At 37.7% G+C, this 19,894-nt stretch overlaps 2 protein-coding genes across 2 annotated transcripts in view; both read left to right on the top strand.

Annotated features, from left to right (window-relative positions):
- Mrps6 (mitochondrial ribosomal protein S6) overlaps positions 1–19,894 on the top strand; it is a 71,230-nt gene that overhangs the window by 588 nt on the left and 50,748 nt on the right. The window lies entirely within an intron of this gene.
- Slc5a3 (solute carrier family 5 member 3) overlaps positions 1–19,894 on the top strand; it is a 33,386-nt gene that overhangs the window by 440 nt on the left and 13,052 nt on the right. The window lies entirely within an intron of this gene.

The raw sequence follows: 19,894 nt of genomic DNA, 5'->3' as shown, positions 1-19,894 counted from the left end.
GCTCGTCGCCGGCCCCGCCGCCCGCTCCGTCCTGCCTGCCCGCCGGATCGCCCGCCCGCCGGCCGCCCCGCAGCCCCCGCGTTCAATAAAACCTTCATCCAAAGTGTGTTTGTGCAGTTTACGACCTCATTCGCTTGTAACCGCTCTCACGTTGAAAAAAAAAAAAAAATCTTTGACTTCTCTTTTTCTGACTTCAGCGAAAATCCTGCTCCCGGTGCCCTTAGCCCGGTTTCATTCATCCCAAGTTGTGGCCTTGCTTGCGCCTGCCTTGCGAAGACTTTTCTCCCCCCAGCTTTTGATTGCTTTTGAGGTAGGGGCTTTCAGATTTGGAGGGATGGTAAGCGAACCAGCAGCCCGTTCACTTCAGGTGATGGCGCGGCCGAGGACAGGGGTCGGCGGCTGAAGGCAGCTCTTCATCCTCTGTTGTGGTCAGGCACTCCTCAAGTCGTCGCCGAAAACCCCATTCTTCCGAGAATTCGGTAATGTAGTGTGGTGTATGCTCTTCTCCCTCCATTCCCTACCGGCTACAATAAAATGATAATCGTCGTCCCTCGTCTTAACTTTGGAAACATAGCATTTTTTCCTACAGCTCTAAGGATGTTACACATTTTATGTTTGAATTAGGTGTTGGGTTATTTTCGAAGAGTACCGGAGTTTGTTTGAACTTAAGCCTGAGATCATGGTTCTAAACTCTTAATGAAAAAACAGCAATCATGGAGCAAGAGATTGTTAGAAAGTGTGCTTTGCACGGGGTCAGCTGAGAAGAGACACCAGGGGTGTCTGATCAGGTCCAGAGAATGCTGGTCAGGCATGCCTTTGTGTCCTCAAGCTTGCTCTCCCTGCATTTGGGAGAAGATTGTATGTATCCTCTTGATGGTTCTCTTCCTTGGCCTTCCTTCTCCTACCAGGCAGGATATATTGCTTAAAAAGGATAGGAACAATGGGGGAGGAAAGCAAGTTAGAGTGGAAACATTTTTAATTAAGTGGAGATTCTTCTATCCTTTCCTCTAACTGCTTTTTAGGTAATGTTACAGAATCTGGGAAATGTCGGAAATTGCTGAAATTCCTGTTGTTTACCTTCTTGTCTTAGGGAGATAGCAGGTGATCACTGAAGAGGCAGTGTGTAGGCATATTTGTTCTTTCCGTAAAACCTTGAAATGAAGACTGCTGCGCTCTGGTTGAAAAGGCTGCAAGTATATTGATTAAATTATTTTTTTCACCATGTGCTGGTATTGTTTTGTATACTGTAACACCCCAGAATTCAGTCTTCGTTGGAGCATACAATTTTTACTCTAGTTCAGACAAGCCAAATTTCTATTGGTTAAAATAATAAATACCTTCCTTGAAATCCTTGCCTTAGGACAGGGGCCAAAAAAACTATAGATAATCAAGAACTCCCGGCAAGGGAGGAGGAGCAGGAGAAGGAGGAAGAGGCACCCATGGCAGTAGATAAGAAGTGTTGAGATTGTTTTGGGATTCTTGACCTAAGTAAACTCACGTTTTTGTTCAAAACTTATCTCTAAACAAACTAGTTGTAAATGTGAAACAAGAAGAGATGAACAGATAACGATTTTGATTGCTTTCTATTTAGGAAAATTTATTCTAACTCCGATGAATACTTGGGGAAAAATGAATGAAAGTTTGCACTGGATTTGTTTGGTTCACAGAGTCATGCAGCTTGACCACCTTTAGCAGGATCTAAGGAAACCTGATTTCCAAGCAGAGGCAGTTGGTGTTACTGTTGAAGGAAAGCCATCTGTAATCCTCAATTCTAAGTTGCATCTCTTGTTTTTAGATTCTGGGACATTTACTTAACAGTGAAGCCCTTTGATAGTGTTCACCCTTTAATCATGTGTGTGTCTTGGAATTGAGGAAATATAGCAGTTAATTTTATAGCGGATATAGGAGAGCTTAGCTGAGCATTTGCTTACACTCCCAGACATTTTTTGTTTGTTGTCTGCCTAAAGAGCATTCCTGTTCTCTTTGGGGGGAGGGGCTGTGTTTGTTCTCCCTGTGTACCTCCATTATTTTATTTTGATTAATCTCTGTGTGTGCTTTTTAATACTGAGCTCAGTGAATTTTTACATTAAGAGAAAGATACATGTTGAGATTTACAACATCTCTACTGTAGCAAAATCACTTGTGGGAGTTCACATGGAAAGGTACCAAGCTGTAGTATATGGAGTAAGTACTTCCTGATGGTGTGAATTTTAGTCACTCAGAAGTTCAATGCCATCTTTTTCTCATTTTGCAGTTGAGAACTGGTTATGAATCTGTTTTGTTCAACTTACTGATTTGTGAATGTAGATACTAGTCTGCCCCAAAAGAACTCTTATTTGCAGGTATCATTTAGATTGAGTTTTTATGTGTCTGTATAAAAAAGTTGTGATTTCTGTATTCTCCCTATTCTTACTTTAACGTAAATAGTAGGTAAAAGTGTACATCCCAAAATAACAAAGTGAAGTAATGAATATTGTGAAACCAGGGCTATGAAGGTGATGACAAGTCATTTGAAAAAGTGGTTGCTTAGACCATATTTGTAGAAGAGTCTCCAGAATAAAGATTTTGGAAGTCCTATTACCCCCACATCAAATAGCATCAGAAGAGTTTTATTCACTACTTGTGGAAAGACATAGCTGCAAAGACCAAGACTTCATAATACCAGTCTCATCTCAATAAGAGGAAGACCTTTTCTAACAACTGAGAAAGAAAAGGATTACCTGTGAGATGGTGAGTGCTCTCCTCCACCTGTCCCCTGCGTTGGGAGCTTTCAGGTGGCCAGGAGAGAAGGTGGGTGAGCTCTGATACAACTTCTGAATTGCTTCCTGTGAGTCGGGAAAATGGCTGGTAATCTCTGATTTTGTTTTGTAATTAAATTTTAGAGATTGATATTTAATTTCACTTAGGTAAAAGCTGATTTCTAGTACATGAGCGATAACTCCACACATTGTGGAGAAATCTACAAAACCTAGGATTAATATAGGAAGAATTTTGAGGAGAAAATCTGTGTACATAAACTTTGGTTAGGGACACTTTAATTATCATGCCTTATTCTGTTTGCTTATGAGATGATCACAGTTGGCATAGATTTGTAAAAGCCCTGAGAAATACCTTTTTTTCTGAAATCATCATTTAGAAATTTTAAAGTGAGAATGGTTTAAATAATTAGCTCAATTGCTAAATGAATGCAATGAAGTAGCATTTACATATTCTCTTCTGTGTTTTTATAGTAGAAAAATAGGTACTTGGGAAATTTTAAATTCTTGTTAAAATATGTTACTGTGTTTAGTATGTATTTCTTATTTCATTGAAAAACATGATACATTATAGTTTAATATAACCAGTTGAAGTTATTTGTAAGGAGTTTTATGATGCAATTTGAGTTTAACTTATGACCTGGTTTTACTTCGATTCAGAAAAGTATAGTGGTAGTTTAGTTTTTAAAATGTAGAAAGTAGTCTTCTGGTTCGGAGGTCAAGTTTGTTTCTTTTCACTGAAACTTTGATTAGAAAATCTGGCCATAGTTTGTTTATTCTAGAATTGTATGCAACTAAGGATATTCTGCAAGTACTACCTATAAAATCGTTGCTTTTAGATACCTTTTGGAAGTGCAGGGTAGTAAAGAACTCCATGAATAATGGCTAGCCAACCTATGCATTGTAGCTTGGCTTGCTTGACAAAATTTGCCAAGTAGGAAATAGTGAAAGTTGTGCTGTTAGTTGATGGGAGACGAGTGCAAATGAAAGCAGCTTCTAGTGCCAGATGACAGGTCAGTCTTTTATGTCATGGGCCTTCCCTGAACACCTTAGTTCATATTGTTTGTGGTGTTGTCTTTGTGCTTTGTGTGAAACAAGACAATGTAAAATAGTTATCCGGTAATGAAAAGTGTGAGCCTTGTGGACAATGTTGTACTTTCATTTGGTATTAAAGTTTTCTTGGGTTACAGCTTATTGCCGCAGCAAGTGATTGAAGAAGGAGTCCTGTTCCTGCCCCTGAGCTACAGCTAAGGTACAAGGAGTGGCTTGGGGGTAAGGAGTCCTTCTCATCATATATGGTTTGTATGTATGGAGACTGCTTGTCAGACATTGACATTCTGCCTTAATTTTTTTTTTTTGTTCATGACTTGCACATTCAATATTGATATTGATAGGTTTTTAAAATCTTACAGTGTGTCCAGTATTTATATAGTTAATTGAATCATCTCACTTTGAGCATAAAATTACCTTTAAATGTTCAAAAGCAGTGAGCTAAATTTTTAAGCAATTAAAAAAAAACTGTTGCCATTGTTACCTTTTTAGTACAGGTATAACTCATGTAAAAGAAAATGAGAATACAGAAATTTGGCTTCACATCAGGAAGGAACAAAGGGTAGAAAAGGAATGAAATGTGCTATGATTACTCATGTATAATAAGTATTTGTTGCAATTCTATTTTCACTTACTGGCTTTGTGTTAGAATTAATTTCTGATATACTCACGAGTTTATCTGTTTGAGATAACAAGTAGCTCTTTTTAATACTTTTAAGAAGCAGTATTCTTAAACCAACAGGCATTATCAACTCTTGTAGTTATCTCTTAAGGTAGTCAAATGTCAGGAATTAAATGAGAATATGGTAAGTCTATGTATTTGAAGGAAAACTGCTCAGAAGTCTGGAAAAGGCCAGTTAATCTAGTCTTTTTATATTGTTACTCTTGGAGTTGACAAACTGGCTTACATGCCAGGTCCAAGCAGACACCTGTATTTCTATGGCCTATGAGCCAAGAAAGGATTTTACAATTAGAAAAAAAAAAAAAATCAAACTTATAAATTGAAATGTCTTAGTTTGTGAATGATGTGTCGTATCAGGACCCAGCCTGTTTCATTTATGTTTATTATCTGGCCATTTAGGAGAAATTTGCTTGTCTCAGTATTCAGCCTTTCTCTTGTGTTTCAATGGTGCTATTTTCTTATTTGATCCCACCTCTTCTCTGTTTTACACTTTACTATCTCATGGATGATTTGCTATTTTTCTAATGAACTGACAGCTCTGGCTTTTCCCACTGTCTTCTGTGCTAGTGATAGCCTGCTAGATGGTTCAGAAATTTGGTGAGTTACCTCACCCAAAACATTCCTCTGTTAGTGCTTTGCTTATTTCTGTTTAATGCTTCTCTTCTGTTATCTGGGGCTGGACAAATCCACTTTTTGTTCCTGTAGTCTCAATCCATGTAGTATCTTCTCTGCCTTAGTTGAGCTATCTATCTATCTGAGACTTGCAGTTTCTAAGCTGGGCCCTAATGTACTGCTGAAGGGAGAGCAGTAAATACCCACAAATACACTTGTAGTACAAACATATTCTTGAGATACTTCAAAATAATTAACCGAGACATATTTTTAACAAGGAAATAAGTGTTACGTAGGGAAGGCTTTCCAGTTTCCATGCTGAAATACCATTGCCAAATTACTTCACATTTCTTTCTCAAAGCCATTTAGAATGAGGCTTTTGGTATGATTCCATCCTTTATTTTTTTGCTTCTGGAGAGATTAAACCCATAGTCTTGCACATGCTAGATAAGTGCTGTTGCATAGACTTAGGCACCTTCCCCCTTTTAATTTTTGAGACAGGATGGCCTTGAACTTGGATTTCTCCTGCTTCAGCCTTCTAAGTGTATGGATTACAGAAAAGCTGGAATTACAGTTGTGTGCCACCATGCTGGCTCAACCTGTTTTTTAAACTTCATCATTCAATGTCATACCTTCTCCATTACATATACTGAATAAACAAAGCTGCTGCAGCACCCGGATATACCATTTGCCTTTAGTTTCTTTGATTTATTTTTTTTAAAATTTGTTTTAGTTTCTTTGATTTCTTACATCACCAGTGTACTCCCTTTCCGTATCACCTCCAGGAAGACCTACCTTAAATTCATTTTTAACTTACTAAAGACCTAAAAGAGGACATTTGGGGCCAGCCATATAGCTCTGGATTAAAGCATCTGCTTAGGCAGACACAGGGACCAGGTTCCATTCCTGTCTTGCTGCGCTGGCCCTGCCCTGGCATGTGTTGAGATGATAACTGGGACCGGGCATGTTGGTATGTGCCTGTAATTCCAGGGCTTGAGAGGTTGAAAACAGGATCACTGAGTCTGGTTTGTGTAATGAGACCCTGTAGACCCTGTACCAAATACATTAAAAAAAGAAAAAAGTAGGACATTTGGCATATAGGGTCATGTTTACTTTGCATAGTGTTTTCTCTCACGTTGTTAATACTTTGTATTAACAATTTGTGAATGTATCTTCGCTAGGTTAGAATTCTTGAGGTTAAATTTTTTTTTGTCTTTAGTGCTTTTTGTATATTGTGGATACTCAGCTGTCGTAAGGCTTACTACTACTCTGAACCCTGTAACAGTTCTTTGTTATGATATAGAGCGTTGACCTCTTGTGTTGGTAGGTTTCTCTCAAGTTGGTGCACTTTACTGGACTAGGTGAGTTGTGTCTCCCAGAAGCGTTGATTTCCAAGACTATTCTATGGTAGATAATATTTTTGTAACTTGAATATCGTGTGACCTGATGAAATGAATGTGAAGAAAATTTATTTTCCCTGAAAACCAACTTCTAACCTTTGGAAAGAATTGATAAAAGGTGAGTTGCTTAAGTAATGGCTTAAATTAGATATGTCTGAAATAACTAAAAGTTTATGAGGAAGAGTAATGGTATAGAATTTGGTATGTAGACTGCTGTACAAGGATCTTTTAAACAAAGCTTTCTACTTGTAACAAAACTCAAAGTGGAAATCGTGGTTGGTGATTTTGTAGATGGCTTAGATCAAGCAGAAGAATTTTCAATTTGCAGGAAACTCCAAATCATCAATACCGGTCTCCAAGGGCTTTGGCCCCTATGATAAAGTTGGCATATGAATATACATTTGTGTGTTAAATGTGTGTAAAATGTTCAAAGTGTGTATGTATGGTTTTTTGTTTGAATATGATGGTTTTGGCTATGAAGAATTGCGCTTCACTGTGTGCTCTGACTTTTTTTCTTCCCCTAAGCGGATAGAACAATATAAAATCACAAGTGAAGATTCTGGTTGTGTTATGGAGGAACAAATAAAGAATTGGCATTGGAAGATCAGAAAGAGCTTTAGAGGTTTTGGGTCCTAGCACTATCTCTTAGCACCTTAACAAATTTTAGTCCCTCAGTTCCTCATCTGTTAAGTGGGTATAGTCCTTACTGCAGGGCTTTTGAAGATAAAGTCATAACATGACCATGAAATTGTAAGTATTTAGTATATCATTAGAGTGGCTTTGTGATCTCAGGCCATTTCTGAGCTTCACTGCTTAGTCTTCCGTTATTTGCTGATAAGACTTCAGATGATTGTCTCAAAACTGAAATAGTTTTTGCTCAATATTTGGGTTGTGATGTTGGTGTTTACCACTCCACACTATTACCTACCATGTGTGGGCTTGGTTTCACAGACTTTGCACTAGAAATCCAGATTTTATAGGAATTTGGTTTTTAAGATATCCGAATAAGTAGTTCAGAAATATATGTATCTGTATTTTTAGGGGAGGGTCTACAGGGTGTTCAGGGTCTCACTACTAGATTGGACTTGCAGTGATCTGCCTGTTTACAGCCTACTAAGAGCTGGAATTATAGACCATGCCCAGTCTCAGCGCACTCCAGGGATGGGGCCAGCACGGCAGGCCCGGGGATCGAACCCCTAGCCCCTGTGCCTGCTTGCAGGTATTTTAATCTGCTGAGCTATTTGGCCAGCCCTAGTTCAGAAATATTTATGTGCCATGGACCAAGTGAAATGAATCTGTTAAGTCAGATATGGCTCTCATTTTGATAAGTCCCTTCTGTGGCTTTTGTTGCCATTTAGTTTTTTATTTTACTTTATTTATTATTTTTGGCGGAACCAGGGATTGAACTCAGGCCCTTGCGCTTGCCAGGGAAGCGCTTATTCCAGTGAGCCATCTCCCCGGCCTTTTTTTTTTTTTTTTTTTGCGGAACCGGGGATTGAACTCAGATCCTTGCATTTGCCAGTCAAGCACTTATCCTACTGAGCCATCTCCCCAGCCCTGGCTCTCATTTTGTAATTTTCTTTTTATGTTTTTTGGAACTCGGAATCAAACTCAGGACCTCATACTTGAGAGGCAGGCACTGTGCTGCTGAGCTGTATCCCCAGTCCTCATTTTGTAATTTTCTGATTTAGATAATTGGCTGTATTTCCATTGACAAAACCCATCTCTTTAGCCAGTGATTGATTTATTGATTTACAGTAAGACTAATAGCAGCCAGTAGCATGCAAGCATGTTTTGTGTTTTTTGTTTGTTTTTGTAGTTGGGGATAAAACCTAGAACATTTACACTGAGCCTCTCCTGAGCTCATTTTTATTTATTTTGTCATGGTGTCTCACTGAGTAGCTCAGTTGCCCAGACTGGCTTGAATTTATTATCCTCCTGTGTCACCTTCCCAGAGTGCTGAGATTACAGGTTTACACTATCAGGACCTGGCTTCAATTCTTCAAAGTAATAACAATCTCTATTTTGGACTGTTTGATAATGGTTATCCACGTAGGCTAAAGTGTACATACAGGATTCAAAGGGTTGCACATGACTGAAGTATGAGATGACAGTTTTAAGCCATCAGAAATAGGTATTCATAGTATGCTTCAAATGTCTAAGTTGCTTATTTTAGCATGTATTATATGAATTTGATTTGTATATCTTAAGAATTTAGGGATTTGAAATACTGCGTAGAAGCAGAAATAGTGACTTATTATCCATGATCCCTGGAAATTAAGTTTAAAAAAATTCAGCTTTCTAGAATAAGGAGATTGTGATTTTTTTTTTTTTTTTTTTGTTTTGTTTTGACTAGGGTTCATGTACAAACCAAGTTATATCATTACTTCTCCTTTTTTTTTTTTCCCCCTTCCCTGCTCCTACTCCCAAAACCAAGCAGCAAATTGCTAATTTAAAACCCAGATTCAGGTTGTTCTCTTATCTTTTGGTCCAGTTCTTCCACTGCAACTGATTTTATTATGATTGCAGTGCCCTAGTTAAAGGAATCCTACCCACCTTGGGAATACCTTAGCAGAGACTGGTATAGATAAGAGGTTAAAAATGAAATGGCAAATGAAAACATAAACTAAACTGGCACTTAGCCACTTCTGCACCAGAATCAAGAGTTCATGGTTTTGTTTTTATTTAGACTTCAGTTTTTAAAATGTTCTCCTTGATGCCATCTACCCTGGCTAGAAATGCTTTGATTTTTGTCAGGAGAAGGAATTCAAATGCAGCTATTATAGCCAGATTGCTGTGTCTGTAGTCTAGTTGGAGAACTTATTATTGTGATAAAGAAAAATGTGGTGTTACACTGGAGGCTTTTGTGGAAAACATGTAGTCCTCACTTGTATTAAAAAGTGCAGAATCAGCTGTTGACCTCACTGTTTTTAGTTTGTGTTCAGGTGCCCTATTTGTGAATTATGAGTATAAACCGTGTGTCCAGTACTGGTTTTGATTCAGTTTATGTTGGTGAGTAAAAGCTGTTATTTGTGGGTAAGCTTTTTATCAGGTGTAGTTAATTTTGTTTGCTTCTTAAGTTGTGTGGCTCTTTTTACATAAATGCCCTAGTCATTCCGTTACTCTTTTGTAATACTGCTTGCCTTTGTTTTGTTAGCAGTCAAGAGAAAACATTTATGTGGAGTATGAAGTATGATCAAAAAACATAGTAAATGTTTAAATTTTTTAAAAATTTTTAAAAGTTACAGTAAAGTATACATTGATATTAGTCCTTAGAATACCTCCTTGTTTCAGATACTTATCCCATTGTTGTTGGTGCTTTCTGAATGAGATCTGGGAGTCTTTCTGAATGTTTTTAGTTCTGCTGCTGTGGCTGCCTTCATGTCCTGAAATTATTGAAAACATTCATCCTTCACAACATAGTTTTGACTTTGGGAAGAGTCACAAGTCAGTCGTATGGTGCCAGATCTGGTTACTAAGGTGGAGGAGGACACCTTCATGTTTTTATGAGCCTTTGCATTAGATGCCACTTGACAGCAGCATTCATTGTCTCTTTGTCACATCATAAAGATATGAAAGAGGACTTCCAGAACTGCTTCAGAAAGTGGCAAGAAGGATGGGATGTATTTGAAGTGTGTGGGTTGTATTTTGAGGGGAGTTAGTGGCTGTTTTCATTGTAATAAATTTTTAAAATTTAACATTTACCATATAATATAATTTGATCAGCCTAATACTTTGAGATACCAAATTTCTTTCAGAGAAAGTCCATGCCAGTGGACCTTTGGCATCCCAGGAATGCCATTCTCATGTGTGGACTGAACTTTGCAAATTCAATCTGTGTATAAGAGAAAGTGAAAAAAAACAGTTTTCCTTGTGTTGTTTTCTTGAATATTTCTGATTAGGACAGAGTCAGTGGGCACTGCTTGTAATTTTTAGGATGTTCTATCTGAAACACAACAGGAAAAATTTAGCTGTGTTTGTAATATACAATGCTGGTATATGTTCGTTTTCTAAGGTTCAGTCCAGTGCATATTTTCTACCAGTCCTTTCACACACTGTTAAAGTTAGCTTATTTGGTCCCCCTATCCCCATACATGCATTTAATTTTTTGAAAAACCTTGTTCTCCAAATCTTGGGGGGGAAATGAAGTTTTAGAAATTGCTTTTTTGCGGGGATTGAACTCAGGCCCTTGAGCTTGCCAGGGAAGCGCTTATTCTGAGCCATCTCCCTGGCCCTTTAAAAATTTCTTGCCAAAGTTATTTTCTTGAGGAAGGATCCAGTTTCAAGATGTGTTTATGACTTTGCTTCCTGGGAGAGTTAGAATCTGGTTTACCAAGAAGATGCTTAGGTTTACATATTCTGCCTTGGTCAAGTTAAAAATGAGGAAAAACTAGTATCTGTTCTAGGAACGGTTTTTCTAGGAACATAATGTTGGAACCAAGTAGGATAGAAACAAAAACAAAAACAAAAAACATGAATATGAACCACAAAATTGACCTAGTTGGGTGTTTTGCCTCTAATAAGGAAAGATAGATGAGTGGTAGTAATTACCACAGTGATTATTTGAGTGGGGACTTTTATGTACATGTGTAAATATGTAACAGCATTACCCCCCTTTTTGAATCTTAATCTTTTAGGGGTTAGTATGATTAACATTTTATGAATGAGCAAATTGAACTTAAATGGTGTGTAAATGACTAAGCTGGGCTTTTAAGACAACCTTGAGCTAGCCATGCCTTTGTTAATTTTGTTTGTAAAAAATTTATGCTATAGTGCATAGTAGTTAAAGTCTCTTCAAACTGAAATAGTTATATCTATTTTGGATACCTGCTAGACACTGACATTATCATGTGTTTGGGATAATACAGTGGTAAATATAGTGTTCCTGGTGTATACATTGTGGTAACAGAGATGAACTAGCAAATGCTATGAAGAAAAGTAGAAGAAAGGGACAGAATGTGGCAAGTTCCATTTTGGTTATGGTGCTCAAAATTGAGTGATTACTGGGCGGCAGGGTGGGAACATGCAGGGGCCTTGGAGTGTTGGAGTGGTTGTATGAACGTGTACTCATTCCAGAGAACTTTTTTTTTTAAGGTCTTCTGAAAGCTTTACTCAAAAGAATTGGCAGGATATATAATTGGCTTTTTTTTTTTTTTTTTTAAACTCAGGGCCTTGTGCTTGCCAGGCAGGTACTTAATGCCCTTGAGCTATATCTTGGATCCTTATATAATTGTTAATTTTTTTCTGAGACTTTTTGGTCTAGTAGTCTTACCTTAATTTTGCCTTGAGGCATATTTTCCCCCTCCCCATTTTATAAAAGTGATAATTGAGACTCGGGCATATATAAAAATACATAGATTTAATAAGTGTCCATATTGGACCCATCAGTCAGCTTCAGTAGTTAATCAGTGTTTTACCAATTTTACTGCATTTTCTCATTGTGTTTAAAATTTCTAAGTGTTAATATGAACAGCTCATTTAATGCTTGTTTACTTTGTCTAGCTCACTGTTAGAACTTAACCAGTTTTGTTTTATATTTTTTGTACCATTTGTAGTTGCAGGCATCTTGACGTGCCTTATGAAGAAAGGCCTTTTCTTAAGCACAACATAAACTTCACTCAAAATTGATGTTGATATAATATTATAAAATAGTGTGTTCATTTTGGAACTTCAGCTTCATTTTGTTTTTTAAAATCCAGCATTCAAAGTTCATACATTTAGTTGTTTACACTCCCTTAATAGTTCTAAAACTTTTCCCATTAAAGAATGGCACTTTGAAGAGGTCCTTGCATTCTGCAGAACCCCACACTTAGGCGTGTCTATACAGTAGTTGCTTTCTCATGATTAAAGATAAATTAAACATTATTGGTAGAAATATAGGGAAATTGGTTTGTGTACTGTTGGGAGTGTTGGGTAGTCATTTGGTTTTGATGTCCACTACATATAGCCCCATTGTAAATGTACCTATTGTACTAAATGATGTATGGAGTAACAAACTTTAAACTGAATATTTTTGTCTCCAAACAATCATCCCCTGGATTTAGCATCTGTTGGTGATTCTGAATTGGTTATTGCTGGAACCTACTTTAAAGCAAACAGGTATATCTTTTCACCTAAAAAGGTTTAGCCTCTACCTAAAAGTTAAGGACTTTCAAAGACAATCATACATAGTACCTTTGTGACACACTGACCCAATTTCTTAACTTCTGGTATCCATGTTCAGATTCCTTGAATTGTCTTTACAGTTGCATGTGAATCAGAAACCAGATAAGATCTACAGGTTGTATTTACTCAAGTCTCACACCACCCCCCATCTGGATTTATTTTATCACTTCTGGTGTTTTATATAGTGTCCTAGTTCAGGTTTTTCTGTAAACTGATAGGTTGAAATTTGGTTAGGTTTAGGTTTTGTTTCACAAGAGTACTTAGATTGTTCTGGGGATAGCATCACATTGAAGCATATGTGACTGTGCTGTAGAGGTGGAACATCCGTTATAATCATTACATTGTTGTGTTAGGGAATTGCAAATGATACTGCATCATTTCTTCTATGTCAGATTAGATTTTTTTTCTGACTTGTGTTTATTTCTGGAGTGTGGTTGTGTATATACCTTCTAAACAGTGTTTAAGAGACATTCTTCATCTTTATAGGATGTTCTTGTGTTCAGTCATCCACTGAAATGTCCTCACTTTTCTCATTTGTAAATTGGGACTGTGTCTGTGCTTGAGTTTTTTTGTGAGGATTATTGAAGCTTATACATGTAGTGTAAAAATAGTACATGGCACTTGGAGCTTGGTAAATGCTAGTTTAACTTTTTGAACCTGGAGGTGTAACTCAGTGATAGAGCAGTTGCCTAACATGTATGTGGCCCTGAGTTCAATACTCAATACTCCTCCTCTGCAAATAATACAACAAATAGCTTAGTTTTGTTGGAACATTGAAGGGTAGTGTGGAGAAGGGAGAAATTCTTTATGGCCATCAGCGGGAAGCTTGGTTGTCTTCTACTTGCTCACTTCAGCTGAAGGACTGTAGGTTGAACTGCCCTTCTGAAGTAACAGCCAGCAGGCAAGACACATGCACAGAGAAAGCGGCACCAAAACTTGGAACCCATCTTTAAATGGAGTGTGTACAGTGAAGGAAAGTGGGGTGGGCAAGTAGGGAGATGTGCACTGAGTCATGGAGTAAAAATTTTTATCTGAACCAAAGTCTTTCCTGACTAGTCTCATTTACCTTTGTCATTCCATTCTCAGTTATAATAAACTGTTTGAGATTAGAGGAGGGAGATGCTTTATTTCTTCTTGCCCTTTTTAGTCTACCATCATTGTTTACAAAGCACTTGGTAGTGATTGTTCACAATAGCAGAAATGTAACAATCTTGATGAAGTGTACTTAGGTAACATTTAGTCACAGACCATATCCATGAACAGTGTAGATCAGAATGTCTCTGTATGGAGTTTTTACATTTTGGTAGCAAGGAGACAGACTAAACACTAATAAATTGTGTAGTATGTTAAAGGATTGAGATAGTGAGGTTATTTTTGAGGAAAAACCTAAAAGGAGAGGGTCCCAGTTTTGTGGAAATTAGAGTAGTATTTTCTGCATAGAGAACAGCCAGACCAGAGGCTTGTTTGATGCTTTATGTTGAAAGCAGTGTTCATGCCCTTTCGTGGGTCAAAGGCAAGGCATGGAGACAACATAGGGGAACAGAACAGTTATATGGATGAGATGAGCTGGAATGGAAGTTTGGTCTGGGACCAGGGTGCTAGTGTTGGTAAACCCAGTAGGTTTTGCTAATGGGTTGTATGCATGTGAGTTGAGAACGAAGGTGAGCCAACAGGCAAGCATGACTGATGGTGTTTATCTGAGCAATAGTAAAGATGGCATTTCCTTTCTCTGACATGAGGAAAGAGAGAAAAGATCAGGTTCTAAAAGACCAAGCTGAATTGTAGTCCGAGACAAAGACAAGGCAGTCATTAATGCCTAACTCAGAGCAGATTCTTGCATTTGCAGATCATACAACAGATTCCTTTCAACCTAGTGTCATGAAGATAAGGAAGGGCTGGCCAGATAGATCAGTGGACTAAAGCACCTGCTTAGGCAGAGTGCAGCAGTCTGATCCCTGGCGTGCCCCCGGGGTGCGCTGAGGGTGTTAGCGAACCTGTAAGTAATCCCAGCTAGTGGAAGACTGAAAACAGGAGAATCACTACTAGTCTGATCTACATAGTGAGACCCTACGGACTCTGCAGATCCTATACCAAATACATTTAAAAACAACAAAAAAAAGAAGTTAGGTAAATGTTAGTTTTGATAGATTTCTGTGGCTTGTGGTGACTAGGTCACGTATAGAGATGTAGTTTTTTATCTTTCTGTCTGGTGAAAGTATTAATACTGATAGAGAAAATGAAGGCAAAAGCCTTTTTGACTTAGGAAGAACTTTGATAAGCTCTGCTTTTATAGTTGATTTGTCAAAGAATCTTTAGAGAGTTTACTTAACCTAGGAAGCCGATGTCTCGAACTTACTTTAATCTGTTTTTTTCCATATGCTGTATTCATTCACATGTGATTATTTGTAAATACTTCAACTAGATTTTAGCATTGTGCTGTTGGCAGTTTTGTTAACAATTTATGTCTGCCTTTGGTATTTTCTCTATAAACACATTTTTAAACATGTATGATGTTGATTGATCTTTTATCAATATTGCTATTCCTATCAAAGTCCATTGAAGCATTATATTGTGACTATGAGAAAAAGTTATGTAAACATGTGAGCACCAGTCCTGGTGTACACACACAAATACTGTACATTTCCTGGGGAATATTACACTGTTTTCTGTTTTCTCTTCTGTAAAATGGTCATAAAAATTGTTCTTACCTCATGGTTATTGTGAGGGGTAAAGTCATCAACCTAGAACTAGGTTGTTAGGACTTAGTTGATAAGGTCAGGTTTATTTCTTTTTATCCTTCATTCATAACTCACTTGCCCTTGATAGATTGTCTTTCATAGCAGACAGTGCTTAGCCTCTTGAATTTTTCCCGAGTTTCACAAGTGTTCATTGATTATATGATGTGATATCATTGGCACTGTTCTATTATTTTATATATTTATTTTTCTTAAAAAGGAGATTGCTGAGGTGTTTGCTCTGTGTACATGATCTAGTTTCATTCACATAAAAGTTAAATCAATGGTAGTTTCATACTTGTTCTTTCTATAATCCACAGGTCCTATTGCCTAGAGACTTAAACCCACAAATCCATTGTAAACCAACTCTTTATGGATAAAAGAGGTCTAATACTTTTTTGGGGAAGAGGTAGATGTGGATGAAATGATATATTTGATGGTTTTTGAACATTTCAAGATAAGATGCAATTTAAAGAAATTGTTTGTATAGGATATCATTCATGCATACTGATCACAGTAGAGCCTTTTTGGTTTGTAGGTGATTGTGAGAGGTTGTGTCTCCCCTTCTACCCATTATAGTACATGGGGAACTAAATAGCCTCAGAAAATAATTGGAACACTGTATGAATCCATTTAGGATTTTTATGTTTAATGTACTTTCAAAAACCTGGGCATGATGGTGCACACTTATAATCCCAGTACTCTCACAGTGGTATGGAGGAATGCAGCTTCAACCATAGCCCAAAAGATTTAGGGGGCTTAGTGAGACTTGGTCTCCCAAAAAAGTTTGGGTGGGGTAGGGATGTAGTGTGAAGGCCCTGGATTCTGTACTTTTGTGCTGCGAAACAGAACAAAAACCCTCAGTGTCAAAGCTGTAGATATGATAGAAATGTTCCTTTAGATTTGAAGCTCCTTAAGTTGTTAGGGGTATTATATTGTATAGTTACCTATAAATGTTGTCTTGAGCTTCACTTCTGATTTAAAATTGGTTGGGGTTAAAGTCAGTTGTGTTATGGAAATTCATTTTTGCTTTTACCTGTCTTTTATATACCCTACCACATTGTGCTTCACATCATTGAGCTAAACAGAATTGAGGACAGCTCAGCACCAAGTGCCATTTACTATTCTTATTAAATTTCTTTGGTTCAGAATGACAAAAATGAAAGTAAGTTTTTTACTCAAATGAGGTGATATTAAGTGGGCACTAAGAGCTGATAGGTAATTGGAAACCTTATTAAAGTATTTGTGAGAGAATGGCTTACTTAATACAGTTTATTTTTAATGTATTCTTTTATATTTAAGTAACTTTGGGGAAGATTTGAAATGTCAATTAGTTGACATTTAATTTTTTTTTTTTTGGTGGAACCAGGGACTGAACTCAGACCCTTGTGCTTGCCAGGGAAGTGCTTTTTCTACTGAGCCATCTCCCTGGCCCCTAGTTGACATTTAATTTGAAAGGGCTGGTACCATCGCCAGTCCATTCAGGCTGTAGAGACATTTACTGAACCCCATACCCTGTTGTTCTGGGCAACATTGCTCACTTTCTATAGATTTTTCTTTATTATGCTGCTAAGACCTAAACACTTGCATTTATAGATGAGACAGTTGAGGTGTATAGAGATAGGTTGTTTACAAAAGATTCTACAGTTAGGAACTATCAGAGTTTATAGCCTACCTCTTCAAAGCTGACTGCTGTCCAGTATATCATGCCACCTCCCCATAACTGGTGTATCCTCTACCTATTACCTTTACAGTGTTGTGAGAAAGCAAGCCTCTGGTATGCTCATGTTCTCTTTTTGGTAGGTTACTCAAAGGCCATTATAATTCAGGCACTCAGGTTTTTGAAAGTGTCTGTGTTATGTAACCCTTAAATTACTAGCTCATTGTGTGAATAGTTTTCATTTTATTTAGTGCGCTTACAACAGGACTTTTCAGGCCTATCTTCCACAGTACTACCAGGGCTTCTTCAGGTTGACTCTTGAGTGTGTGTTTGTAAACTGATCCCAAAACTAAAAATGTTGCTTGGTCACTTTTTAGGAATACCATAAAAATTCTATTGTTACTAGTTTGCAAGTGTCATTGTACTTGTTGTGATGTGGAGCCCTGATTGAGTTTAGGGTTCATTTTTCTATGTTTCCTGTTTTACTTTTCTGATAGGTGATTTTTCTGTTTGGATAATGACCATACCTGGATTTTACAGATTATAATCTAGAATACTTTCCTGGCTTGGTAGAGGTTACTGTGGATCAGTGGTGGCAAAGCTATGGCATACATACTGCAGCGATCTGTTTTCATTGAAAGCTCTAAAAGGTTCACCATCACTGTCCTAGATAGTAGGCAGAGATTTGGTCATTATAACTAATTCTGTTTTGGTAAGCATATTGTATCACTTGAAGTTTAACGGCTAACTTAAATTTGATCTATTTTTGTGTTGGTCAAATAGATTTTTATGTGTACTTCTCAGTTCTTAATTTGAGATACAGGACATTACTTTCTAATATATACAGCTCTTTTAGGGGGAATTCTGTTTTATAGCACCTTTGTGTTTGAAGTTTGACTAAATCTACCTGTCACTATGAGGAGACAGGTCTCTTTATAAATTCTGCAAATATGTATTACTTTTACCGTAGAAGTAACTTTTAAAATGTACTACCAAGGAACCAGCTCACAAAATAAAACCCTCATGTAGTTTTTCATTATTATACCTATTTGATTACTTACACCATTTTCTTTTTTTTGTGGGACTGGGACTTGAACTCAGGCCCTTGCGCTTGCCGGGGAAGAGCTTATTCCACTGAGCCATCTCCCCGGCCCCAACTTGTACCATTTTCTTATTTAAGACCTTTTCTGAACTATGAGTCATAAAAAAGGCATAATGTAAATAAATAAAGCAGGCTGGTGAGGTAGCTCAGTGGACTAAAGTGCCTGCTTAGGCAAACTTAGGCAAAAGCACAGGGGCCGAGGTTCTATCCCCTGCACCACATGCCATGCCATCCCTGCCCCCAGGACAAGCTGAGCCAGCCAGAGTCCAGGGGTGGTAGCGCACGCCTGTAATCCTAGCAGTGGGAAGGCTGAAAGCAGGAGTAGTGCCATGAGTCCTAGAGTTTTGTGAAACCCTGTAACAACCAAATACATTAAAAGAAACAAAAAACATAAGAGTAAAATGCATTAAAAAGCTTCACATTAGCGAAGAAAAAAATTTCTGTTTTTCCTAAGAATAAAGGAACTCAGGACAATATTCACTGAATTTTTGTCATCATTTATTTGTTCATTTATTTGGTACAGGATCTCGCTATTGCAGCTCAGACTTGTAGTGATCTTCCTTTCTCAGCCTTCCCAGAGCTGGGACTATAGGTGTGCGCCCCCAAGCCCAGTTTTGGTAGCCAGCATGGCATGCCTAGGGTTCTGGGGCAGCATGGCTTGTGGTACTGGGGATCGAACTTGGGTCCTTGCGTTGGCCAGGTAGGCACTTAGACTGCCGAGCTGTCTCCCCCACCCTGTACTTTTTTTTTTTTTTAAAGAAATGTTTACTCCTTTTAAAGGAAAACTTTTTATTTCTAACCCTTAAAAGGCTGAAATTTAAGGGCTTGACAATCTTTTCATAAAGAGTAGAGTATGACATTTACATTGTATATCTTTCTGAAAACTAAATTGACCTCTTTGTGGTTTTGTTTTTCCTTTTCCTGTTTTTAGCAGGTGCCAATTTCTGTGTGTATTTTGTTCAAATTGGGAAAGTCTAGCCCCCCAAAAAAAGTAGATGGGAAAAAAATTCCTACACATAGACTAGTATGTCAGTAGTAGTTTTTGAGATATCTGAAGAGGAATCGATAAAGAATTGAAATCAGTTTTGAGCTAGGGTTTAGCTGCTGCCTGGGGTTTAACTACCTCTCTTGGGGACAGACTATATCCTAGGGAAGTTAAGTTAAAGAGTCGGAGCTTTTCTGTTTTGTTTTTTTTTTTCCCAAGGAAGTTAGGGATCAGGCTTTGTACAGGAACATTAAAGAATCTGCTTTTTTTCCCCTTTTTTCTTTTTTAAAGAGAATACAAAATAATGATAATATGTTAGAAACAATACAGAATTTCATGGAACAAAAGAATACGAATTTGACAGTATTTGTTATATTGCATAGTGAGTGAGCATTTTGCAGGGGACAGCACATGAATTAGAGATCAGCCTTGGCATAAATCATATTTGGCAGTGCAGAACAATGTGATGATACTACCACCACTGCTGCTGCTGCTGCATTCTAGTGATGGAGAAAGGAAATAACTTACTTTGAATTTTGAATACTTTGTCTCTGAACACATACATAAATGAAACCTCCACCTTCCCTCTCAAAAAACAAGGCACTAGATTTTTTTCCTTTAGGAGTACACGGTGAGCCATTCCTATTGAGGAGAACAGTACCTGGAAAGGCTTCTGACTTCTTTGAGCTAGGGTTAAGTTGAGCAGGTGACATGGGTATGACTTAAACACTGGGGAGACAGAAGGAT

Source organism: Octodon degus, unplaced genomic scaffold (assembly GCF_000260255.1).
Source record: "Octodon degus isolate 3935 unplaced genomic scaffold, OctDeg1.0 scaffold00225, whole genome shotgun sequence".
Taxonomy (NCBI): Eukaryota; Metazoa; Chordata; class Mammalia; order Rodentia; family Octodontidae; genus Octodon; species Octodon degus.
The sequence above is the reverse complement of the archived record's forward strand: the minus strand, read 5'-3'. Positions and strand labels throughout refer to the sequence as shown.